We start from the raw sequence: 15,348 nt of genomic DNA, 5'->3' as shown, positions 1-15,348 counted from the left end.
TTGAGTACTGAAGTCATCCCAGGTAAGAATGTTGCTTCCATGTTCTTTCCATTGACATCCAAACAAATCACATCCAGGGCGACTACGTAACAGTGGAATACAAACTCACAATCTGCTGCCAGAGATTCCTCCAAGAATAGCTAAAATCTCTTCTAACTCCTCAAATGTGATCGTCCTTTAAGCTCATGCAAAATAAGTGTTTTGGAAACATCGTGCAGAGATCACCGACAGAATGAGAGCTTCACATTCCAGGACACTGCGGGGGTAGCCCAGAGGGACAATTAAAGTTTGTGCTCACAGATAAAATTTGATCTGAATACTTTAGAGAGCAAGCAAACCCCTCCTCTATTGAAATAAATTAATTAATTAATCATTTAAAGACTATACAAATTAGGCCCTTAGGTAGCCAGGAGAAATAGAATGAGTGTGAATAAACATGTATGTTTGCTGCAAAAGTAGATTTGTAACTTTTTGGAATTCTTTCCACATCTAGAAACATTTGTTTTTATACTATATTGCCAGTCAGAAAAAATCTAAGAGATTTCCTGCATGCCAGTAATAGGAGTTTCTATAAGAAAGCTGAGACTCCAAACTAGGAAACACATAAAAAGCTATTTTGACGTATTTGTTCATTGGAAATTACCTTACTTGACCAAAATAATACTTAAAACATGCCCTTCTTCTCAGAGAACTCAAGGGGCAGAAAATTCTAATCCTTAAGAGTCCAGAACAACTGGCAATAATAGAGACTCATTTTACCATGTTAGAATCTTTTCATCATAATCAGATGCTTCAGTGAATTTGAACATAGGGTGCCTCAGACCATGTCAGAACTGAGGTGACCCACTGTTAGATAAAATCCATCAAGATGTACTTGTTCAACATTGTAGGGACAGGAGGGGACAATTTTCCTTGTCAGAGGTGGCAACAGTAGAGATAACTCTCTACAGCTACACAAAGGAAGACCGCTACTAATACTTGTGCATCCACAACAGGGGGGCAAGAAATTTCCACATGGATGGTATCATCTCTCAAACTGTGATGGTAAGTTTTAAGTCACAAACTGCCTGAAAACAGAGCAACGTAAGTCCCAGGTTCTAAGGATTCCCTTCTCACTGTTCCGTGACCAGTTCATGCTGGTTCCTGCTTTGCCAAATATCCATTGCACTCCCGATCCAAGAACATAAATGTTGTCCCTCCCATTCCAAATTTCTGCTTCCACTGGCAGTTTCTGTACACTTGCAGAACAATCCTATCCTCTGGGTGTTCAATCCTATCCTCTGGGTGTTTCTGTCAGAACAAAACACTATTTAGATTTACAAATTGAAGCCCTTCAGGCTTGATTTGCATCTCTTGTCAGTAACTGAAAAAACATTCCATCAGTGCTGCCTTTTTCATCTGTTGCACCTCCCTTACTGGCTTTTTTTCACTACATGTATTCTGTGGTGAGCAGGAACTTGCCTTCTCAGCACAGGGAGCTTGCATGCATCTCTCTTCCTTGCTTTCAAAGGAAAAGAGCAGCTTGTAGGACAGCTGCTTGGCTGTTCCAGGCTGTTTTTTGCTACAGAAAACTGTGTTTGAATGGTAGATCAAAAATGGCACAGTACCCAAGCACTCATGAAGCACAGGTATACTCACAGTAGCCCAGTGCTTTCCCTGACATTGAACATAAAGAAGTTAATCTCAAAGAATAAATTCCTCCACAAACTTCCACATTATGTAAAGTGTCCTAATTTCTTACTTTGTAGAAGAAAACACATGAATCTCAGGACATGGCACATTTGAGACTTGTATCCTGTGCTAGCAGCTAGCACAAATAGTGTACCTGTGCTCTGCCAGGTATGCACAGCTGTGAGATCCTGTTCACATGCCTGAGCCACATCAGACTTGAGCTGCTGGTGATCCTGCTTGGCCACAGATCAAACTAACAAGAGGGATAATTCTTTCTTAGGGAACCAAAGCAGATTTTTCTAAGTCTTTGACAAACTTGATGTTTTAGCTCTAATATCTGCTACTGAAATGGGCTAAGAGCACACTGTAAAACATGGGAATTTTCTTCATTTGAGCAAGGAACAAGTCATCCCAGCTGTCATTTCCAGGCACACAAGCAACAAAAAAGGTAACTGGGAACAGCTGCTGCAGATGTACCAGGGGAAAATTTTGCCTGATAAGCCTGACTGCCTTCTACAAAAAAATAACTGGTTCTGTGGGCATGGAGTGGCAGGCTTCTGACATGGTCTCCTGCAGCATCACTACAGCCAAACTGGTAAGGTATGGACTGCATGAGTGAGCTTAAAAGGTGGCTGCACCACCAGGCTTAAAGGTCAACAGTTCAAAGTCTGAGTGAAAGCTGGTTATAAGTTATATCAGGTTCAATATTGCTTAATAACTTCATCAATGACTTGGACCTTGACAATAGGACAAAATGCACCTTCACAAAGTGTACAGACAACATCAAATGCAAGAGATCAGTTCACGTGCTGGAGGTGAGGTAGCACCTCAAACCCTGCATCCAGTTTCAGACCTTTCAGCATGGAAGTGATAAACTGAAGAGTACAGTCAAGGATCATTGATACAGTTCAGTGCCTATGATAGTTGAGGAGAGGCTGAGGGGCCTAGGTTTGTTCAGCCTCAAGAAGAGGAATCCAGTTGTTATTATCAAATATTTAAAGGACAATTAGAAGAAAGACAGAGTCATTCTTCTGAAAGGTACACAGAGTGAAAGGACAAGAAGGACAAAGGTGACAGATTGCAGGAGGAGAGACTGGGGGGGGAAAAGTCAATGTAAGTGGTTGTCCTGAAAGAGGTTTCCCAGAAAGACTAAATCTCTTCTTGGAGATTTCAAAACCTGGCTGGATAAGGCCCTGAGCAACATGATCTGACAATGAAATTAGCCTTGACCTTCATGATCTCTAGAGTCCATTTCAAACTATTTCAAACTCTTCAAATTATATTATCTGGAGATCTCTGACACATTTCCCCTGTTCTTCAAGGGCCACCTTGCTACACAAGGCTGTTTGGCAAGCTCATCTCTTCATTCAGGTATACAGTCAGATGCTCACAAACTAGAGTTTTGGCACACATTTTCACAGTTACACCACTAAAAAAGTCAGTGTCACATACCAATTTCTTAGTACTCAGTGACAAATCCTTGAGGTTGCTATTAGGAAAAGTTCCATAAAACCCTGAAGAAGAGTATACCTCAATATTACTATTTCATTGTGACTTATCTGAACAGAAACTGCACATGAGCTAACTGAAACTATATTAGGGCTGTAGGGGCAAAGTCTGAAACCTCCTAATCACTATTTGTTCTGTTCTTGCACAAAGCTCTCTGGACTTGCAGGTATGGTGCCTGAATAAAGTTTGATAAAAGCTGACAATGGACTTCACCAATTGACTTACAATTAATTTATTACACTAAACTGTTGGTGGATGACTTGGAGCCTGAAGCTATATATTCCAGTATTTCATTAGCCTTACCCTGCTGTAATAAAATTAGCACTTTATTTTTTTTCCAGACAGCAATGTTAATTTGCCTGTCAAATACAAAAAAGAATAGTTCAAAATCAGTGGAGCACGTGAGAATAAAGGGCAGCAATGACTTTGTCTTCCCTTTGACTTCCTGATCTCAAAGCTGAATGAGAGTGACTTCATAGTATCAACAATAATAGAGTGTCTTTATAACCTTGTGATCCTGACAGTCTGTGGCCCTGCAGAGCAGTAAGCAAGGCCAACTGTTGAGACCAGTCAAATGCCAAACCAGATTCACTTCCCTCTTCATTTTTTGCTAGAAATATTTCCTAGAAGTACAGTGGAAATTTGGCACGGAGTGCCTGTGTAGCTGCAGTGGGTTCTTCACAAGAAATTGCCAGGTGATCTGAAGTATTATTATGAAAAAAGCAATTTAATCAATGTAATTACTAGAAAGAGAAGAAAAAAGGGGAAGAAATCAACTTCTAGATTGTAAGAGCAAATTGAGATTGACCAAAATACAAACATAAGAAAATGCTATCTATAACCATGTTTTGTTAACCTTATTGGCAGTTAGATAATTGTAATGGAACACACATATTAAATCCAGATAAGACACTCCTGAGACATTATAACTTAAACCAACAGAAAATACTTCATCATTCTCATTTCCCACTCCTAATTTTTATTTTCATATTCTAAGCAGACCTCTTGGAAAATGTAGGCCTGATCTTTCTTTGATGGCAAAGTCTTTATTGTGATTCATAACATCCAGTCACACGAGCAGGATAAACAGGTGTTCTGTGGATTATCAACATGAGAATAAAACATACCCAGCCCTGCATTCTCATTACTCTGGCCACTTAGAGCACAGTGAATTGTAATCCCTTGTTTCACCTTTTCATTCTCTAGTTATGTCATTTCCATTAGCTAGGAGGCTGCAAGGCTATTTCATGTAGGTTTCATGGCACTAATGGAAAAAGTAGATGTTAACAACTAATATTTGTTTCTTATGAATTATGTTTCTAGGGCTTAATGGCTTATGCTTCCTTGGCAACAAACACGTGCTTTTTAATAAGGTTTGCATATGAGCTGTGTACAGTACCATGCCACAGATCTGATCGGACAAGGTTTCTAAAACATGAATTCAGAAAAGTGATCTACTCTTTCACAAAGGGAGGCCAACACTGGTGATTTGGAAGGAGAGTGAGAGCCTGCCCCAGCCTTTGTAAAATCGCTCAAATTAAGTCTCCTGCTTTTAGTATCTCTAAGGCTCATACTGCACATAAGAGATCAGTCCTTATTCAAGCAAAGACTGTCCTTGTTTCTTTTGCATCAGTATAATTTAATTAACTTCCTGGTTATCCATTTAAATATTCTACAATGAAAAAAAGCAGGATGATATTACATGAACCAGGTTTAGCCAGAAAGGTTGCGCTTCAGTTTATCCTGAAGAAATCTTGGAGAAAAACCAAGCTGCTTGTTTTGTTTTATATTTTTTCTACAGAACAACTTGTTACAGGAAACAGGCTGTGATCTTTTTCAGAACTCCAACATGCTTTGTAAAATCATCTACAGATCACAAGAGGGTATCCCAGACCCACAGAAAACAAATTTTAAACTACATAAAGCATACTGATGAAAAAAACCTTCTGATTAATATGCAGAGGCACAACTAATTCTTATTCCTGAAGTCAGCAAAGATCATTCAAGTGCCACTTTTAAGTGTCTCCGACATTCATTTCACAACAAATATAAAAGCTCTATATACAACTCTGAAAAGAAAAAAAATAACTAGGAGTTGTTCAGAAAAATATAGTTATTGGTAAAATTTTGAATTACTATTATTATTTGATGCTATAAATGCACATACTTCCAGGTTTGCCCTTCATAAAAAGAAATAATTGCATGTTACAGATTTCCTACTAAAATTCTCCACATCCTTTTTGTATATTAATTCCTGGAAAAGGTAGTCACCTCTTAGTTCCAAAAAGCTTACATAGTAAGTTCTGTACTCCAATATAAAAGCAACTACTGCTTTCTCTTTCCACTCTATTAGTAGTTTCAAACCTACTTTGCAAGGTACCAATCTGAGCAGAGAGAAGAAAACTCAGGTTGCAGAACTTTCCAACCCCAGTGGGGCTTGAGCCAGAATAGTTTCAGTGATGGGATAAAAGGCTCCCAGTCACAAAGGGATGTAGATGCCTGCCTCCTTAATAGGCACTGACCAGAAACACTCACTGCATATTTTGTTTACAAAATACTGATAAACAAATCATTTCACTAATCAGGCAGTCACTTTGTATATTTACAGTACTTTCATCTTAAATCCAATGAAAGTGAAAGGCAAAGAATGCAACTCTATCATACACAACCTTCAGATTTTGTTACATATTCCAGAAAAGCCTCATTCTGGTTCACCTCACTCACAGATGTTTGCACAATGTATTGGTTTTCACACAATCACTGTTCTTTACCACACAAAATGGAGTTTTATTTTTTTATCAAGAAGATACATGAATGTCTCTCTGTGGAACAAGGAATAAATGTTAGAAAGAAACATGGAAGAACTGTCTGCCTCCCCATAAAAATAAACTTGCACTAGGCTTCAACAGGCACTGAAGGTGAGAAACGATGTTGAAAGGGTCACCTTTTTTTTTTTTTTTTTTGTCATGTCCCTAGAAATAAGTAAATGCAATGAATATAAATCTTGGCTGATTCCAATCTTTGTAATACTATGAAAAACAGCAACAGGTAAAAGGGGGTGGAACACTGAACATCCAACACAAAGTGCCAGATAATTACCTTGTTTATACTCTTATACTGTCATTCACATAGTATATAAGTACAACCACATGATCAGTAAGCACCTTAAAACATTAATGGACGGGTAATCCACATAGTGCTCAGAGTTCAAGGAGGCTGAGAGCCTTTGGCATCAGCAGCAAAGAGCTCTGCAAAGTTAGAGCTAGCTTCTACATTCTGCACCTTCACTGATAGCTTCAGACACACAATATCAAGACCTTATTAACTAAGGTGAAATTAAGTGTGACTTAACAGTCAGCTTGTACAGACTCTTGTGGTACTGAGTCTGGTTGTGAGTCAGGAACAGATGAGAGACACAGAAGTGTGCTGAAGAGCTGCTCCATGGAAACATGAGAGTAAGACTTATTGTACAGGTGTGGTCTCTAGAGCTTCTGTGGAAAAGAAACAGATGAAATTTTCAGTGCCAAGAGGTGCTCCAAAATCTACACTGTGAGGAGGGAAACACTGATGCAGTTCTAGAGACGTCCAGTTACACAACACAGAGACTCGGTGACATAAAAAGAAATTTCCTTTCCTGCTTTGGAAGTTAGTTTTGGTGCTGCAAAACTCTAGAGAGTAAAAGAGGTTCTCTGGATGATGCTGAACACATCTCACTAATGTTTTTGGTATGTTCCTCAGAGAGGACACCACAGATCCTTCCTTTCCCCTCACCATCTTATCTCTTGGTCTTTGATTTATGTGCCAGGAAGAGAAACTCACCTCCTGTCATTGTTACAATTGGCATTCATCTGTTTGGCTTGTTTATCTAATGCAGCTGGAGACTTCAGGAAGGAACAATTCCAAGCATATAAAAGAGGTGCTCAGTTGTTCAGTCTGAACCAAGAAACACAATGAAAAAACTATTAAACACATGGAAACAAGATCTGTTAGATAGGAAGGAAAAAAGAAGGTGTAAGCAGCCACAAAATATACAATGGAACAATTAGTATGAGAGATATCTCTGCAAATCATATTGAACAAAGCTGAAGTTAGTAAATAAGGTGTGCACTAAGCACTACAGGTGGCATAGGGATGACAGCAAAATTGCTACATCAGGCAAGCTTCTGTAAACAGAGAACCCTGTTTCATTTCTCTTTGTTCACTCACATCAAGTCAGGATAGATCACTGTGATCAGGACTCCCCAGCTGCTATGGCACCAAAGTGAGCATAACTGACCATAAGGAATGTTAAAATGAAATTGACTGTGCTTCTGACTTCACAAGGTGTAATATTTCAATTGATATTGAAAACCAACATCAACCCTGTACAGAGGAGCATCACAAAAGTGTAGAGAAGGCAACTTCATAAAGAGTGACTAGTGGTGCATCACTCACAGTTCTACCAGGGAATGTTGCTGTCACTGCATCATCCAACCATTGGAAATAAATCCTTATTCCCAGTTGAACAAAGCAGCCAATACAGACTAACTTTCTGCTTCAGAACAGAATTGCTCTCTGGTCCATCAGGGACACAAAGGTAAAAAGTATGAGGCAGTCATGAATAACCAGTTCCAATGCTCATTCTCCTGGAACTGAAAAGTAAATTGATTTCCACATGACTCAACTGCTCAAATCAGTACCTTCCCTACCTTCTTTTTGCACACACACAGACACTTTTCTTCCTTTAAAAAAAATATTATCTTCAAATTTAGGGAGGATCATACTGTGATTGCCATGGAATAAATTTTTTTTTTTTAAAGGAAAACTACCCTGCAACATTTTCTGCCTGTTTCAGCCTGCTAGGGCTCTAGATGATATGTAAGCCATAAAGATACTGACAGCCAAAACACTCTGAGGATGAAAGCACACACATCAGCAGTGGAATGTGCTCCTGCACGGTCATTCAGGGAAAAGTACTTCTTTCACCTTCATTTGACTATATAATATGATGTACTGATAGCTTGTTATTTTTTTTATACCTCCAAGAAAGTCCTATGTACTAAATGTCTACCAACAGCAGCTTCAGATATTGCTGCTCCTACAAATCAAGTAACAACACAAGGAAAATGAGATAAATGCCTATGATTTTGCCTCCAGGCTCCACGTAATTTCTTAAACTGCATGTTCGGCTCAGTTAATCCTACTCAAAGTCAGCTTCTGATGGCTGCTAAGGCAAACAGTAATTAGTTATTTGTCCACATAATTTATGAATTTTGGACATAGGCTCTAGTGTTCCTGCTATTTAAAAATTTGTTTCCCCACATTCTCAGCACTCAGGGCAGAATACATGCTGCTTAGAAGTACTGAGCTGTTTATTTTCAAGAAAGCAGAGAAATGCCCACACATAGGATCAGTTTGCTGTCAAACATATTGTATAATCAATAGAAGATACCTTGAACTATGCAAATCCAAAGTCTATACTTCCTACCATTCTCATAAGTTAAAAAAATTATAAATCCCTAAAATTCAGTCCTGTGCCTTGGTTTTTTAACTACTTTCTAACTCCCTGCCCTAAGCCAAAGAGTACTTGGTGTGGTTACTGTATAATTAAGCTAAATACCCAAACACCAGAGCACCTTATCCCTTATCAAGCACAGGTATTTCAAGAAGCTTAATAGTAACATAAAATCCAAAAGTCAATGTATTCTACAGATTTAGCTATTGAAGGCTGACATGAGGAGCATGTCAAGCTTTCACGTGAACAGCGGAAGATACTTATCTCAGTGTAATAATGATCCCAAAGGGCACAGGATTGCACAGATTGCAGGTAGGCAGGGACAAGGTGATCTGATATTATGTCCTTTTTACAAAGGCACAGTGCTAAGTATTGCTTATTTATGCAAATATAAATATATTTAATAAAAATATCTATTTTAAAATAAATATAGCTAAGTATGTTATTTTCATACAGGATCTTATTGTATACAAACATTCATGTAGTTTGTATACATTTCTCTAAAATAATTTCTTTAGCTAGTTTGTACAGTCCTTTGCATAAGTCAAGAAATTTTATGTATACTCTATAGTCCCCTTTATGTATAAACTTACTATTTTAATATAAGCATGTTGTACTCCTTTATAATGTATCAAGTCCAAAGGCATTCTGATAGTATTACTTTTAACAACACTGTCATAAATAATAGTAACAGAGAACAAAACCTATTTATTTTCTGTACATTTTATGGGGTGCTTGTGGGCTTTTTTAATTATTATTTTTATTTTTACACTTTTCCTATAAACCCTAAAAATTAAAATAAGGAACAAAAGGACAGAGCAGCCATTCTATCATGTCCTTTCAACAAACAAATGGATTTGCAGTAAGGAATTAGAAGAATCACTCATTAAAGACAGAAAGGCAGGCTGGAAAGTACCCATTAGCTGGGCTACTGGTACAAAGCTCTGGAAACAAGCATATACCAAAATTCTCTAATCAAACACTTAAACGTGCTCAAAGATCAGTATAATGCTAACAAGAAAAAATAAAGCCACTATTTGTTCAGTTTCTTCTTAGCCACCAGGGGAGCCTCTCATGCCACTAAAAGCCTTTGGGGTTTTAATAACAAGACTGTGGACCTCAGAGTACAGTAGAGAAAGAATACTGCTAGAACAAAGTCCTCCAGCAGATGGAAGCATCAGTCAGCAGAAGCTGAGCTCCCGTAGCTCAAAGGATTATCTGTCCTGCAGCACTGCCTGCTGCCTTCTCTACTTGACACAGAATTGTACCACGTAGTGTCAACCCCAGTGACACTGAAGGACAACAAGTCTATAACTCTTTATCAGTATGAGATGTCCAGTATTGCTAAGTCACAGCATACAATTATTATTCCAGTAGATTCAAAAAACTGATGCTAGTGAAAGATCAGAGGCAGGTAGCTCTGAATATTCATCGTGAACCTACCTGACTGTGGATTCCAGGTAAAATTTACAAAACAGCACAGAAGCTCTAGCAAACTTTTCCCATATCTCCCTGGCAGTCAAACAAACACAGCTTCATGCTTTCTTTCTCATATTTACCAATAAATGTGATCCAAATGTAAGGGTTTAAAACGTACTTAAATATGATAAACTCAGGTTGCCAGGTGTAGTGCTAAAATAAACCCGATTTCAGGAATCACTCTGAAGCTCAGTTAAGAGGAAAAGTAATACAAGTGGTAATAGTAAGATCAAATATCCCTTCAACTACAGATGGAGCAGTATCCCATACTAGTAACTGTAAGATTGTTGCAGCCCATTAGAGGCCAGGAAAGCTGCACAATTACTGACAGATTTCACAATGATGCAAGACTCTTAGCTCAAAATGGACAATGCAGCTTGATGAGCAAACACCACTGTTGCACGTTGATTAACTAAACACTGAGTTAGAATTTAAGAGTTTACAGCCAGGTCTGAAACACAGGCCAGGAATGATTTACAACTCTCATCTGTCTGTTAAGAACCTCTCAACAATCCCTCCACGCTGGCTGCTGCTTTCCACCTCTGTCAGCTGTTCTGTCCCACTTCTATCTGTGTTTCCCACAGCCTTACCTAGTTACAGGTGTGAAACACGATTTGCTTTTACAGTTACTTTGGCACAGAGGCCGAGATCACTTTGTGCACTACACTGGACAAATACAGAGTTACACAAATAGTATTTTTAAAATATGAGAAAGGGAATACAAAATAAAACTCTAATTAAAGGTTTTTACTCCCCAAACATAAAAAAGTTCACCTCTACTCCTTTGTTTGCCCCCATAACTAAGTCTGAAAATTCCACTACCCCCTCAATGAGGTTACATTCTCTCTTCCCAACTCTTCACCTCGTTCTGCCAAAATCCTAACACACAATATTTCAGGAGGCCTGAATTTCAAACACTAATTCATACACTTCCAGACTCTTAGTTATCTGGCCTGCCACCAGCAGTCTCTGTATCTCCTTTGATAATATTCTTGTTTTCATTTCCACAGTAATTGCAAGGGTTTTAACCCAGATTATTTTCATCTTGAAGATCAACACAGAGAGGAGAGGCAGAGAAGGCCTCATTTCATGGTTAACTAATGGGAAGTTTGTAATTACAGTTTGTAGTGAACTCCTTAGCATCTGCATGTGTACTGAGTAAAACTGCTTAATTTGATGCGTGGGGAAATTCCCCATTCCCACATGTATCATTTGAGTTACATACCTTAGACATGTAACTCACTCAAATTGCATTACATCTGGAAAAGCCATTTACATAGAAGCTTATTTATCCATAGAGCAACTATATGTATGTTTATATACATACACAAACTCTGCTAGATCTACTCATCTGCAACATCACATGCAGACATTATTCACACAGTTGTAGCCACTGCTTACATTCCCACATCCTTACACAAACCACAATCAACATCATACATGTGCTTACACATTGCTCTACACACTCTGTAAAGGCTAATGAATTAATTCTTGCATAACTCCCTTGGTCTATAACACCTTTTATTTAGACACTTTTATTTAACATCTGCTTCATCCTTCCTATTGGGCATTCCTTGGAAGCCCTGGAATTATTAAAACAAGATAGGCAAACCTAATGAAGGATGAAATAGAAATGGAGAAAGGCAGGAAAGAAGCAGAATGCACCTTACAGACAGACACAGAGCCTGGTGCAGATGAAGCAAACTCAAGCACATGACACTCACTGTTCGTGTATCACCTCTGACATCTATTGGGTAATGACTGGGATGGGATATTAATCACAGAAACAAAAAGAACCAAACAGGAAAAATCAAACAGCAACAGAAGGTAGGAGCCCATCTTACATAGCAGCCCAAGACAATGTAGCTTTTCCCCATCTTATTGTGGTGATATCATTCAAAATTAGAAACGGGTGAGCAAGATCACATAGACCAACAGAAAGCAACCCAAATGGAACACCTGGAATCAGAAAAAGAAATGGGGTCTTGGAATCACAGGCAGCCCTCCTTGGAACATAAATATATAAATAAAAGCCTCCTTTATATTCCCATTAATGGGAACATTTCCTGGCATTTGTTAGATGACAAGTCCTTTTTTCCTAGTTACCTCAGAAAACTCGGTAACCATGGCAACTGTCTCCAGTGCAATGACATCATATGGTTTCCTGGGCAACTGTTCCCAGTGCAATGACATCATGTGGTAACCATGGCAATGCTCCATGAGGCCAGGAAGAAAGTATTTTAAGTGGGAAGATGGGCCAGGGAGGACAAAAGAGGACTCGGGGAGGAGCAGGATAAAAGATAACAGAGATAAAAATATGAGCTTTGTAAGAAGGACAAAGGTGACGGGGAAAGGAAAAGTTGGAGAGAGTATAAGGATAGATAAACTGAAAATAAGTGGAGGGGGGAGCAAAGAAATTTTGAGAAATGTAAACTACTATTTGTTTACTACATAGAGAGATGCAGATATTAATTCCATTATTTACTTTGATTACATTATTTAGGTCAGAGCTGCTGACCCACAGCATGCATGGTAACAGGAAGCTTAGGCACAGCTTCAATGCTGATTTAGTGGCCCAACTTTAGACATACTATGAGAAACCTTCAGAAATCTCCAGAGAAATACCACCACCAAGTTAAACTACACTATATAGAATATACTAGGTACATTTTCAAGTGCAAGGTACATTTCCTAATGCATTTCCATTCTCTGACTGGCTGCAGGGGCTCTGTCACAGCAACACCAGTAACCAGATGTTACTGTCACACCTGCACAGGACTTTGCAAGATTCCCTGGCCGTGCTCTTTCTGTTATTTGTACTTGAAGACAAGATAACAAGAACCTGTCCAGCTGGACAAATGAAAATGAGTGTTCCATTGATTGAAAGGTCCTTCAGACCCTCACCTAGATGGAAGAATGTTTCTTCCTTCTTTTTAATTTTCTAGAACTTCTTCCAATTCTATTATTCTTTCAAATGTTTCCATTTGCTGAAGGTAAATATGCATTCTGAGTTTGATTGTCTTTTAATTCTGTGCAGTCTCAGCCAGAGGACAATGTTACTACCATCTCGATGTTAAACAGCTATAAAACTCTAGGGGAAAAACCTTCTTGGCAATGAAACTCTGGCATTATTGATACAAAGTGTTCTACCAGTGTACACAGCTCTGTTTGGAAGCAAAAATGCAAAGCCTTTTGAGGACAGCTTGCAGGCTAAAAGCTTAGGATAATGTTCTTTAGGAAGCTTCCAAGTCTACCTATGACACAGTATTTTTCTATCCAGCAAGGCATAAGGAGGGGGGAGGGAGGAAAGGACATCTATGAGATGTTTTAAACTGTGTTCCCTTAAGTTGTAAAGAATAATATGTACAAATGCCTAATTACTTCACTGGCACAGTAAGTGGCTTTCCAGGTGCATTCATTAAGTTCTGCATTCATTAAGAACACAAACCAAAAAGACAACAGATTCTGCTCTAATTAACACAAGACAATAAAACCTATAGGTAATAGAAGAAAGGGCAAAATACAGCTCACCACCACAGGCAAAGTAATATAGTGAGAGATAAAAAAACCTTGCAGACAGCCTTCCTAAAAGCTGTCAAATTGTTCAGCTCTCAGCCCAGTTTAACACTAAAAAAGTATTTGATTCTTGAAAAAAATTGTTGAAATAATAGAAAGGACCCCAAAATAAGATTTGTTTCTATTTAATAAGAAATAAATTATAAGAGTAGAAAATATCTTTATCAGCAGGAAATAGAATAACTGTTGAGCAAAAGATCTCCTGGGTATTCTTGACTTCATGTTAGCCCATCCACCTGCTAATTAGCACCAAGACATTGTTGTGATTGCACAAGGATAACAGGATGAATAATTCATAATACCTTACCCAGAGACCTGGCACATTAGTGCTTCTTAATCAGTTCCCAGCCACAGGATTCAGCATAACTCTTATAGAAGAATTAACAACACACTTTAGTAAAAATTTGAAACTATTGTTTTAAACACAACTAACACCAAGCTACTGAGCTCAGCTGAGGTGGGGCTTTACTAAGCTAAAAAACATAGTAAATTCTGTCCACTCTTAGGCTAGTCAAAAGTGACACATCATGGCACTAATACTGTGTTGGGACTTCTCACCTGCTGAGTTTTTCATCCACAGTAAGATGTCAATGTACAGTTTAGTGTAAATACCAAAATTCCTACTCATCTTCTGAGGACAACCCAGTGCAGGAAAAGCTTATGGGATAAACCAATTGATGACAGAGTATTGAAGATGAAATTATAACTCTACTTACAGTAAATTAGAGTTTATCCACAAAGACAGATAATTTTTATCACAATGGATGCTTTGGAATAACTGTTCATTCCATTCACAAGATGGACTATACTACCTTACTCTAGATAATAAATACAATGAGTAATGTTACCACACATTTCTAAGCACAGAGAAGTTCTCTTAACCTGACTACACAAGTTTCTCATTGCAGAGAAACATTCTCCATTTTATTCAGCCTGGGAGCCAGTTACTCAATTACTATGTTACCACACAGATGACAAGTCTCTGCCCTCTGCCAGTGTCAGATGCCCTTCCATGACGCTGAGGACACCACAACAGTCAGAAAGCCTGTTAGTAAAATGCTTTTCTTGCCAAGCCCCTACAATTCTTCCTTCCAATGTGTGCAATACATGCTTGAGAAATAAATGAATGCTTTACTGCAATCCCTCCTCTTTCAGCAGCCCCAACTTGAGAAAACTGAATAAAGGTCATTCCTCAGACATTCAGATGAGGATGCAGTTCTTCAAATCCCACAGATTTTATATATAATTACTATGAAGACAACTGGGTTTCCAGCACTATGTCACTGGCAGTCATGTGGGCAGTGTGTTTCAACCTGCCTTCCCTTAGACATCTTGTTGAACTAGGTAATTCCTCAGAGATGGAAGAGTTCAACTGCTAATAGATTAAATCCTAAAATGGAACCAATCATATTGTCAAACTATGTGAAAATAGCTCATACTAATTTAAGTACATAATTGTACATAAGTGATTTCTTAATTATTACCTCCACAGAAATATATTCACTGCTGCAATACTCACAGTGCTTTGCTTTAATGTGCTCTGGGCTCTACAGAAACTACCCAACCAAATTACAGTAATTCATCTGGCTGCTTGAGTCAGGACAGACCAAAGTGATTTG

Source organism: Heliangelus exortis, chromosome 19, assembly GCF_036169615.1.
Source record: "Heliangelus exortis chromosome 19, bHelExo1.hap1, whole genome shotgun sequence".
Lineage (NCBI taxonomy): Eukaryota > Metazoa > Chordata > Aves > Apodiformes > Trochilidae > Heliangelus > Heliangelus exortis.
The sequence above is the reverse complement of the archived record's forward strand: the minus strand, read 5'-3'. Positions refer to the sequence as shown.